Source organism: Phalacrocorax carbo, chromosome 2, assembly GCF_963921805.1.
Source record: "Phalacrocorax carbo chromosome 2, bPhaCar2.1, whole genome shotgun sequence".
In the NCBI taxonomy this organism is placed as follows: Eukaryota; Metazoa; Chordata; class Aves; order Suliformes; family Phalacrocoracidae; genus Phalacrocorax; species Phalacrocorax carbo.
The window spans coordinates 129194542-129206708 of NC_087514.1; positions in this window are offsets into that span (position 1 = coordinate 129194542).

Here is a 12167-nt window from a genome sequence, read left to right on the forward strand (position 1 = left end):
CAGCAGTGAGTAGCAAGCAAGGAACGATGAAATCAATACTCAGGCTTCAGATAGCATAAGGTATGGGGAAATTCCATAAACATGTTGAGTTTTCCACATACCTTTATTCCCTCCTCCCATCTGTATGTTTTTGCATTCTTTGTACGTATCTTCGCAACTCCAGGTATGATGTATGAGGTTTTTCTGAGGGCATTTTATCCAGTATGTGTATCTCAACATTTCTAATCAGCAGTTCAGATCTTACATAGAAACAGCGTGATCCTCAGAAACACACAAGCAATGTCACACTTCTTGGCTGGTTGCTGTTTAGCGCACTCCTCAAGCCTAGGTTGCACAAGCAACCTCTCATACAATATCTAGTGCCAGTTCAAGGCTGATGATGGGAAGCCGGAGCCTACGGTGAAATGTAGGGGGAAGGGTCTACCTTGCTAATAGGGGATGTCATTTCTTGCTCCTCTTCTTCAAATGGAGACATTTCCCTCTGGGCACTCCCTCGGGTACTGACAGCTGTTTGCCACTTTGCTCTGGAGTCAAGGGAAATGCCACCTGTGGTAGAGAAGGCAGCTCTTTCTCCTAAGCAAATCCTTTTTTAAGGTATTAGGCAGACGGCAAACATAAATGAGTTAAAATAGAGCTGTTTGTAAGAGAGAATAATAATATAGAACAGTTAAGCAAATAATGTTTAATATTTTCAAAATGGGTGGTTTTTTGGGAGAAAAAGAAATATTAGTTTTCTGAACATTGTCAGTGCTAAGTGTTAATGTCAGTGCCTGGAAACTTAATTTTGGAAATTACTTTGCATTTGGGGCATCTGAACAGCCTAATAGTCAAATATCATAGCACATCTCAGGGCTCTGACTCAAGAAAAGGCGTAGTAAATGTCAGGACAGCTGATAAGATTAGTATTTCTACCTCATTTTGAAGATATATTTTCAAATGACAGGAAGTGGCATGGGTTTAGGAAATGCTTCATGAACAGCTCTGAGCCTGTAGAGTGGGGACAAAGTGGGTGACTTGCCCCTCCCTCCCCCGCCAGGCTGCTTTTGCTCTTCAACCAAAGCCCTGTGAAGTAAGGGAGGAACATTAGCATGGATTTGCAGGTATGACAGAAAATGAAATCTATCCCTAAAAGGCTGCCAGCCTTTAACTGCAGTGGTAATTCCAAGCACCCCTTGCTCAACGTGGAATCGGTGCATTCAAAGGTAGCTGAGGGTGGGAAAATGTGACAACACATTATTGTTTTATAACCTAAACAAAAAGTTAACATTTGTGTGTTTTCATTGATTTTACAAAAAGATTGTGGACTGCAATTGTCATGGTCTACAAAGTGATGACAGAATTGAAGGCAGATGCATTTGCAGCAACGGTGATTCCAAAGCTGTTTCCACAAGACTGTAGTATCTGTAATAAGTGTGCATGACGAACAGATGAAGGGCTGCTGAAACACTGCAGTCCTGGAACCGTAGTGATGCTGATTGGACTTAATGTGGAAAAAACCTAGTGAGGAAGGATTTCCCACCCATCCAAGAAACAATAGCCCAAAAATGTAAAGACTGGTCAGTCTTGCATTGCCATTTTCTCTTTTCCTGACTACTTGTGTGTGAGAGCTTTTATTCCTGATGAATCCACATTCCTGTCTGTGTCTTCTCATGATCTATAGTAATTAATCCCACCATACCCTAAAAGTGTCCTCAGCAGGATTTTATAGTAGCCTTAATAGTGTTGTTCACATAAACTGATTTGTACCTTGGCCCATGGTGTATTCCAGAGATTATTATAGCATTTCCAGGTTGTAAACACATTTCTATAGGGGTGATGGAGAAACTCTAAGTATGCACAAAGTACGCCCAGGTGTGCATGTCATTTATGCAAAAATGTACACTGTCCATCTAACGATGCAAATCTGAATTGAAATTACAGCCTGAGGTGATGCGCTGATGCCACATGCTGCTACCCTGTTGAAATTTAAGTCTTTAGATTAAGTTCCTTGGCCTCCAGATTGAGGCATTTATTTTGGAGCTATTACTGCAGAAAGTATGTGCAGCATCCAGTCAAAGGGCGTTTTAAGGGGGGGGGGGATGTAGGTATTTTAATTTGTAGTCTTTTAAAGACTACCCCACTTTTTGCCTGGGAAGAAGAGTTATCCTCGCCACAGGAATTGCTGTGTAAGAGGATGCAAGAGAGGAAAAGAGGAACCACACGTGACTGGTCCTGCCTGAGCCTAAAGCAACACCTAGCCAAGGCAGGAATGCTGATTTTCTGAAAGACATCTTATCAGACCAAAAGAAGAAATGGAGAGAAGATGTTAAAGATGTGTCTTTGTTTTTCTCAGGGACATCTTGAACTTTTGCTAGCCCACTATGGTTTCCCAGTGCCTTCTCCTCAGGACAGAGCATTGTCTTGGAGGGAAACAAGGAGCAAGAAAGGAGAGTGGTATAGACATTGATTGCATTAGCCTCGCATCTTCTGGAAATGTGAATATTACAAAAGTGGAAAGTATACATAGGAAAAAAAATCCCAGATTTTCTACAGTTACCTGTTGCATTCTTGGTCTTTTTAGCACTTAGGTTTTGGGAACACTTGGCATCACCTCCACCGTACGGTAAGTTTCAGTACTCTATGTGGTCATATGCTACACAAATCTAGTTGCTGAGTGTGACAATAGTTTTACAGCACTGTCAGAAGATGGCAAGAAACACGGTCCCACTGCAGTTTCATTAGCATAATTGGCATCTGCACTTATATGGATTCAGCATTAATGTAGTTGTTTCAAAAGGACTGATTATGTGCTGTATCCCTTGGAGCAGTATTTCAGGCAGAGATCCCACTGGGATGGAGCAGACATGAAAAGAAGCCCTAAATTTTATAGTGCTGTGTTAGTATTACTACAAGAAAAGCGTACAATCTAAAATAAGGTTATCACACATAGACAACTGCCAGCTTAATGGATTTACAGTGTTCTTTTAGATTTATCCTGATCGGTTCTCTGTCATAGCTTCCCTTGATCATCTAATAGGTTTGTTCTTTCCCTAGAAACTGAACTTCAGCGTTTTCTGTTACTTGCATGCAAAATGTAGTCACTTACTATGTGATCTTGGAAATAAGGTGTAGCAGCACTCTAACCACATTGAACTACATGGATCTGTTAGCGGCAGCTTTCTTAGACTTTTTGTTTTCTGTTTCAGAGCAAATGCCCAGATGCAGCTGAGCAACCAGCAGGGCAAAACCATCAAGCAGGGTGCAAAGCCAGGCACTTGGTTGTCCCCAAGTCTGGGGATATAGACTAGAACAGCCAAATAGTTTCTCACAATGGCAACAGCTTCCAAAAGCCCCAAACTGTACTTGGAAATTGCTGGAGTTTCAAGGATATCCTAACTATCATTTTACTCCAGCCAGCCTCTGCTCTGCAACATAAACCCCTCAAGACTCCACACTTCTTTCTTTTCTTTTTCTCCCTCGTTGCACCAAGAAGCAGGTGTACTGCTTTGGGATAATTTTGCACTGGAAAGCTAGTGCAAAGACACTGAAGAGCGTGGCAGAACTTGACTTGTACTTTTTATCTTTTTAGAAGCCATTCCAGTTGTTAGATAAATGTAACAAATTGTCATAACATATACACATATTATATATTTATATAAGTGCTAAGCAGATTTAACTTCATGTAAATGTGTATTGTGCAATAAAGCATACTGAAATTATGAAAAATGGCATTTTTACTAGCATTACAGAGTAGGTACGTGCAGCTTACCTGTGACACCTGGCATTTGCCAAGCTCCCCTGTCCAGGCGGGGACACTGACTACATACTGACAATTTACAAGGACAAAAGCTACTTCAGCACTGCCTTTTGCTCCCACGGGTAGAAACCCAGGTGCACTTTCTGCAGGGCAGATGTGACTTCTTTCTGAAGAAAGCTCTACAACACCGGGTCCCTGCCATTCAGGTTGCCCAGAATCATAGGGATCTATCCTTAGGTCATGAGGCTTAGCAGCTACGGTATTATACCCAGATTTGCCATATGCCTACTGCCAGGCCTACAAACTAAGAGAGGCATGACAGTAATGGAGCACTAGTAGCCTTTCAGCTAGTCTTTTGTCCCTTGCCATCCCCAAATTAATTTATCCCTTCCCATACCTTGACCATGCAATTAAATTATTTGAGTATATTCTGTGTTGTCAAATGAAGGGCTTTTTTTTAAAAAAAAAACAAACCCCAAGGGAACTAGAACACTGAATGTAAATAAAAATATAATCTCAGAAAAGGTCACAGGGCCCCTTAAACGGTCTTTGGGACACACATCAGAGGGGAAAATCGGTTTCTCTGTTTTCTTCATTAGACTGCTGTGGCAGACAGCAAAGAAAGCATCCCATATTTCTTCTGATATATCACAGAGGGTAAGCTATGGGGTACTGTAAAACACTGTTAAATGCAAAAACATTTTTGAGAGGATGATTAAACTCAATAAGAGATTTTAAAAACAGCACTAAATATGTCAGTGTGAATGCAAATAGAATACTTTTATTATTTCTAAATTAAACAGATATAAGAAAGGGATTTACATTTTTTGTCTTTATTTTTGGAAGAAAGGAAAGAAAATCTAAGTTTACATTACAAAAGGGATATCAAGGATTTCCTTGTTTGCTCTCCAGAGTTGTCTTAAGCCTGGTGTTTTGAATCAATGAGTCAAACAGAAGCAGGATAGTTCTGGATCAAAAACGAGGAACCAGATATGTATGGAATGTATATGTATGGAATTGGTGAGGTCATTAATATCACTTTCCTGTATGTTTCAAAGGAAATGTATTGTGTCCCGCACAAAAGTGTTTGTTTTGACACGAACAATCACCAGCTATCTCACAGCTTCTTTATATTGTTTCAGTAGGAAGAAAACCCGCAAAGTTTCTGTATACCATACTCATTAAAAAGCACATTTAACAAGGACCGAAGGGCTCTAGTTCAAACAGCGAGCACCCTGAGACATCCCAGCCTCGCTAACGGGATGTGCTTTCACACGTGCATTTTGGCAGCAGCCAGCAGAAGCTGTCCCACGGCTCCCAGCCCTCTCTCCCAGCCCTGTGCTGTCCTTCACCACTGCTGGTAGGATTATTTCTGTGGCGGTGCAACAGGCTGGCTCAGTGGACAGATCTGAGTTAAGGATCACTCAGGAAAGAAAAAAAAATCCCAAACCACTAAGAAGAAAGAAAAAAGGTATTTTTCAGCCTGGCTGACCAGGTAACAGAAGTGGGTCCTTGGTGGTGCATCTGGGGATGCTCACAACCCCAGCAGTGAGGGGTGGCAGCAGTGGGGGGCTGCATACACCAGCTCACGTGAAACAGCAGCCTCACCACAGGACTCCTCTTCTGAGGAATGGAGAAGCGCAAGGGGAGAGCTGGTAGCTCACTTCTCCCACCCTGGTGTATCTCAACTTGGAAGAGCACTGTGCTGGCTTGGGGGAGCTGGAAAAAGGGTCTGTGTGATAATGGAAATGAGGATAATGCCAACCCCAAGGATTCAGAAATCCTGAGTTAGGCCTGCAGAAGTCTTGAGGTCTTTAAAAATAAGGATGGTGGTATTCTTTTTATTTCCTTGTTGCAGTCTTAGGCTTTAGGATACATGAGATACTCAATATACACATTCTTAGACTTTTCAAACATGGGGACTAGATTCTTTCTTTGATACAACCATAAACCGAGAATTCCATGCTGTTCAGAAAATATACCCAGTCTTATATTGGTGATTGTTCATCTACCTAGTACACCTACCTAGCACATCTGACACTTGTGTATCAGAAAAATTCATCTGGAAGATAACTTGATCAACACTTTCCAGGCTGCTGTTGCAGACACCTGCTCCCTGGGGCTGGCCATGATTCTTTGCCCCCAGCCCTGGGCAAGCAGTGCAGTCCCTGAGCTGTAGGGACCTGTAGGCAACCGGCGCTGGTGGGCAAGCTCCCAGGTCGCCAATCCACTGGTGTGCCACACACACCGTTTCGGGTCACATCCTGCTCTGGAGGCTTCCAAGTCGGTCATCCTCGGGAAATACTGCTTCCCCCTGCTCTATGGATTTAATTTCACAAACCCTCTGAAGATCAGAACCTTCTGTGAACTAGTAAAAATTTCAGATTATGGATATCTTCTCTTGGCTTTATGGCTGATCAGAGTATGCCCATACATGCTGTTGAAGCATTTTGACAGAGTTGGAAAATTGGCTATCGGGAGACAGTTCCAGCTCGGCATAGCTGACAGTCCAAGAGAACTCACAAGAATGATTACATAGGGGAAAATCTGCAGCTCAGCACACACAGATCTGCCAATATATACACACGGATCTATATCCTGGATTGAGACATGGAGCTTTTTACTGCCTTAGCTGAAGTGCCAACTTTCTTCTTCCCTCCCTTCCTCTCCTGTGTGTCCTTACACAGCTCAGCCTCATGCGAGCCTGTCCAAAAGCCTACTGAAAAAAAATAAACACTGATTTCAGGTGGATGAATACTTGATTCCCAGCCAAAACCACTTTGCCTTGCACAGTACTTGTGCTTTGCCTTGTGAATAATTACATGTACCTGTTAACAATGGGCTAAGCAGCTACGGCCCTTTTTACGCAGGATCTGGCCACATCAGTGTGGAGGGCCTTGCTGGGTTTCCATGCTGAGAGGGCGGTGGTTCAGTGTCCTCAGCCCTGAAGATGTAAATGTCTGTACCAGACGTCAGGTAAAGGGGCTTGTGTTAGGTTTTCCCATGGAGGAGGAACAATGGTACTAGCCAGTGAAAGGAATTTTGAGCTAGATTTTATTTTGATTTGTTTGGCACAGGGAGAGGCATAATTCTAGCTGGCCTCCGCAAGTGAAGTTATTAACAACCTCTAATACCAGATGCGATCACGCAGCAGAGCTGGTCCGTTTGCCGACCAGCCGTAGTGCAAGGTTTGCAGCTGGCTGCTCTGGGCAGCTGGGGAAGGTGCACCACGGGCTGGGGCAGCATGCAGCAAACCGGCTTGCTTTCCTCTGCCAAAAAGCTGTGCCAGGGAGCTCTGGATTCAGGGCTCTTTATGCCCTGTGATGCTCTGATGGACATATTATTTTCTGGAGGTGTTAAAAGGACGGCCAGATTCACACACCCTGACCTCACTGTTTTATCCCAATCATGAACAGTTCAGGCCTTTGAAATCACCCCAGGGTGATCACCCTGAGGGTCAGCAGCTCTGACCTTCAGCTGGGCAGTGCCATAGCCATCACCTCCTCCTTACAAACTCCCATCAGGAGGGACCCCCCACAAACCTCATCTGCCACGGTTCAGGCCCTCCCACCCTTTTGCTACGGGTGTCAGCAGTCATGCAGCCCTGCCCATGGTGGAGAGCCCACCAAAAGCTAATCCAACCCCAGACCCACACCAGTCATCACACTCGTGAGCAGCCGACGCTGACCAGGTTACCCATTAGCTGACACCAGCCACCACTGCCACCGCATCTCTGCATCCTACACTGCTGCTGTGTGCTGTAGGCTTGCAGGGCATGACCTCCGGGAGGGAAACTGCCTTTTTGTCCTGTGATCGTATAGTGGCTACTACTGAAACGGATTCTCTTCAGCTGGAAGTGTGTTGCTCTGATATTTTGTAAGATGTTGCGAAAGAAACTCATGGTGGGAAATATTAGCTATAACACTAATGCAAATAATAGCAATAAAATGAAAACTTCCGCGTACAGCCAAATGCTTGCTCTAAATGACAGTAGTAAGAAAATATATATGTTTATATGGGTATAACATATAGTGGGTATGTCTGAGCCATATTTCAAATGCAAGGAGGATGCTACTTTATGTTGTATCTATGGCAGGTCTAATGGCTACTCTCTCCCAATATTTGCATTTTGGAGGACATTCAACTTAAAACCTACTGTGATAACCCGAGGTGTTTTAAATTCCACACTATCATTGCATGACATAATTCTTGAAAAGCTAATAAATTCATTTTAGAATATTTTATATAATTAGAAAACCTGCAATTTAGAAACAAAATTCCACTGTGTGTGCAGCATTTTCAATACATATTCACATTCTGCTTCACTTACTAGTGGGCATGTGTGCAAAGGCAAAGGCTTTCCCTAAATCAACACCGTACTGCACAGACCAGTAGCCCGTACAGAACCATTGCCAAATATGTTACATGGAACTTTTCCAGTATTTCAATTTAATTATGATATTTCTGTGCATATAAAATTAAATTTAGCAAACTCACCTCATGGCAATGTAGAACTCTACAGTCAGTACGTTAGGGAATATTTGGTGTTCCTGTCTTCAGTAAGAGAGCTTTAATTACATTCATCCCAGTGCTGGCTGATTTGGAGGTTATTCTCTCTACTTTTCCAAGGAAAGTATCATACTTGGCTATTAAAAAAAGAGAAAATACAGGCTATGCAGCATGTCCTATGAGTTAAGAAACTCAGGCTCTGGCAGGGAAGGAGGGAGAACACATTCACCGCTACGGACCCTGAACAGAAAACACACTGCCTGCAGCTTGCTTGTGTTCAGGACTCAATCTTTGCGCCTACTAAAAGAAAACAAACACTGATTTCAGCGTTGTAGTGGCAGACCCAGCTATCAAAGAGCTGAAACGCCTTTCTGATTTCATTTGTCATGGCATATGTTCTAGGGGAGGGTGGGGGAGCAAGTTATCAAATCGTAATAATAATAATAAAGTGTAGGTGCTTTAATGCCTTCTCTTTGTGTACGTCAACTGTCAGGTCCAACACAGCTCTAGAATCAGCGCTAATGAAAAAACTCAGACTAAAATAACCATATATTAGGTTCTCTAACTGCTGCGACTGACAGGAGTACTAACCCTTACCTGTATGACTCCATTTCTTTTTAATATTTTATACAAATGGAAATCCTTTAACACGAGAGTGAAGACAACATCATGAAAACAGGAATAAGGTTGTCCATTAAGCTGCAGGGATAAATGCAAACTGTTTGCTTCATTCTCTCTTCTTTGAGTTACAAATTTCTTGCTGTCATGAAAAACCTTTTCATCTTCCCTGAAATTCATCACTACGGCACTCAGTTGACAAATATATTCATCACAGTAGTGTATTTCCCAGAGATTCCTGTCTTCTGCCTCAAGCACTTTGTTCCTTTAGATGATAAAAGTATTTATCTGAGAAGAGTTTACATACATATCTGTGTGGCTGTAAATGAAATGCTCTCTGCTGTAGCAATTAAGGAGCTTGTAAGTGTATTTTACAAAATCTATCTGAGGTTCTCAATGCGTGGCAATGCATCTGTATTACTACATTCGTATGTGTAATAACCATTTACATAAAATGGCAGCAAGCAAAAAAATTATTACTAGGTGAGAATACGTGCGTCTGGTTGCTGCATTTTGGTTTACATTGCAGTCTTGACGGCAACGAGAGCTGAGAAAGGTGACTATTACTGCAGCAACTACAGTATTGGTAAAAAAAGCTTCATCTTCATCTCCACCCTTCTTTAAAGGACACACTGTCCCCATTTTCATGGCACCTACTCCTGCAGTATTGGGTGTGAAAGGGGAACATGTGAAAGCAGAATCCCAAACTATCCTCCTTTCTGAGCTCACGTTGTGTTTCATGTAGCTGATTTTCAGTGGCCTCAATTCAACTGGAATCTGGTTATTTGAAAAAATGCCTTTTCCTCCGCTCCCCTACCCCAGCCCCAGCGACCACTTAAGTGCTTTATAATCAAATATGTAAACTATACACTGGAATCACTTTGCCCACAATTGAAACCAAACCACTCTGAAAGCAAAAACACAGGATATAGTCAATAAGGCATCTCTAGCTCATCAGGCGAGGAAATTTATGTGTGCGGAAATCCTCTTCACTAAATAAGCAGTTGGCTGGGATATTAGAATTACATCATCCATCATCAGAAAGTAAGGAGTTCAGATGCTCGGAAACTTCTTGTTCAGAAGTCAGAACCTTTATTTTGCATCACATATGAAAATCGGCATTTCCACTTTAATACTCCCACTACTTCCACTTATTATTCCATTTAATACTTTGCTAGAGCATCAGTGAAATGCATCTCTAACAAAACATTCCTGTGTAGCAGGTCACATAAAACCTCTCAATAAGAATTTTATGATGCATTAAGCTTTCGGCTAGCCAAGATGAGTGACCAAAACTCATTCCATTTTGGGCTTCACTTTGGGTGTTACTCTTTGAAGAACTGGCCAAGCCTGAAAAAATGATTTGCAAGATCACATCCCACTGGAGTTTCCAGTTAGTCAATACTGGCCATTCAACGAGCCTGGCAAAAGGACATTTTGAGGCATTTATTTATTTATATAAACAAAACAGAATATTTTGTTAAATAAATAAAATGTTAATAAAATATTCTATTTTGTTCATCTAAAGAAATATGTAACAAAATATTCTATTCTATATACAGTACTTCAAGTTGATGTGAGAATGTATAAGGGTGCTGATATTCAGAGTGGTTTAAGAAGGAGTCATCTTGGGATGTGCAAATACTAGGAAATATGTTAATTATGCCTTTTCTTCAACTTTCCTTGCCTCAGTTAAGTTTAAAGATCAATTTACTTCTTTAATGTTTATTAGACTCGTTTTGGCTTTACAGCTACTCAGACTAGTCTTTTATGATCGCACTCCCAAAAGTGTACAGCTTTTTATATTAATGTTTGGACAGTTTTGAGACTTATTTAAAAAATCATAAGAAGATTTGGAATAAAATTCTCCTCTGTGTAAAAGTCAGCCCAGAGCCCAGGATCCTTCACACCTTTCTTATGCCTCTTTTAGACTCCACTTCATACTGCTGAAGAAGATAAACTTAGTTTTATGGGGGAAAAAAGTTGCATGTTACTTAAACTAGAAAAAATATGAATGGGACAAGATTTCTAATATGCATGTTCAAGCCAAAATTGCTACCTTTGTATCTGTTTAAGATACTCTTTAACAGTAATTCTGGCAATTAGGCAGCATAAGGACATGCCAAACATCCTGCAAACACCCCACAACATTTTTCCCCATCAAAATGCAAGTGACATAATTTCTTACCATTGTTGCCTTGCTTTATATATTTTTAATTTTCTGTTTTCTCTCACTTCTACTTGAATTTTACATGGCTGATAGAAACTTACAGCTGTTTGGTAGGCCCCGTCCGCTTGCTGATTGTACAAAGGACACTCGTATTTGCCCTACCCTCCTCCGGTTATTAAATTTTTTCTTTGAATAAGGAGGGCAAATGAGTCCTCCCTCCTCCTGTCTGCACCAAACGGGGACAAAATTGGTCAAACGAGCATCTGTAAGCATAATGGTGCTTTAGAAATGCCAATCGATGATATTTGATTGATGATGCCATTATGATATTCAATATGTTTCCATTACAATCAGTAACTATGAACAGCCAATGATTCAAAATGTAATCTCTGGGACAGAATTACAAAACCTTGACTGGTTTACATTTTGATGGATAAAATGTATCACAGCATGCGTAAAAACCTTTATGATGATGCTCCCAGCATACCATCATAAAATGAGTGTGGTTTCCATCGGAAGACTAGCTCCTGAGTAATGCTGATTCAGGGTCATAAAGCTAAATGCACCCCTCTGTAGGAAATTACAACATTCTATTGATTTCAGACACCTTGTATTCTGTGCAAAAATAAAATTAGCCCTGCTTTGATTTAGGAGTATGGGACAGTGTTTGGAGGAGGGCAGCAGCAATCAGGTCTCCTGGATTCTATTCCTAGCCACGGCAGTGACTCACACCGTGACCTTGTGTAAGTCTGTCGACCTCTGTGCCTGTTTACCCATGTAGAAGAATGAAAAAAGAATAAATGCCTACTTCGCTGGGGGTGAAACCCTCGGTTAAAAAGGCCTAAGTATACAGGCATTCCTGGCAAACTAAATAAAACATAAGCACATTTCAGACGCATTCACAAAACATTTCCAGTATGAGGCTTCTACAGTCTCTTCAATTTGATCCCATTATGTATTTCAATGCAGCACATATGGTCCTATCTTTAAAGCACCGGGTCGTGTTACACACTGTGGGATAAGTTACAGCGTGAAGATTTAACATTAACATTAATGGCAGCCGTGCAGTTAAAGCCTATCGTGCTCTGCAGAAAGCACGCCCTCAGGAGAGCTGCATTGCTAATAATTTACAAA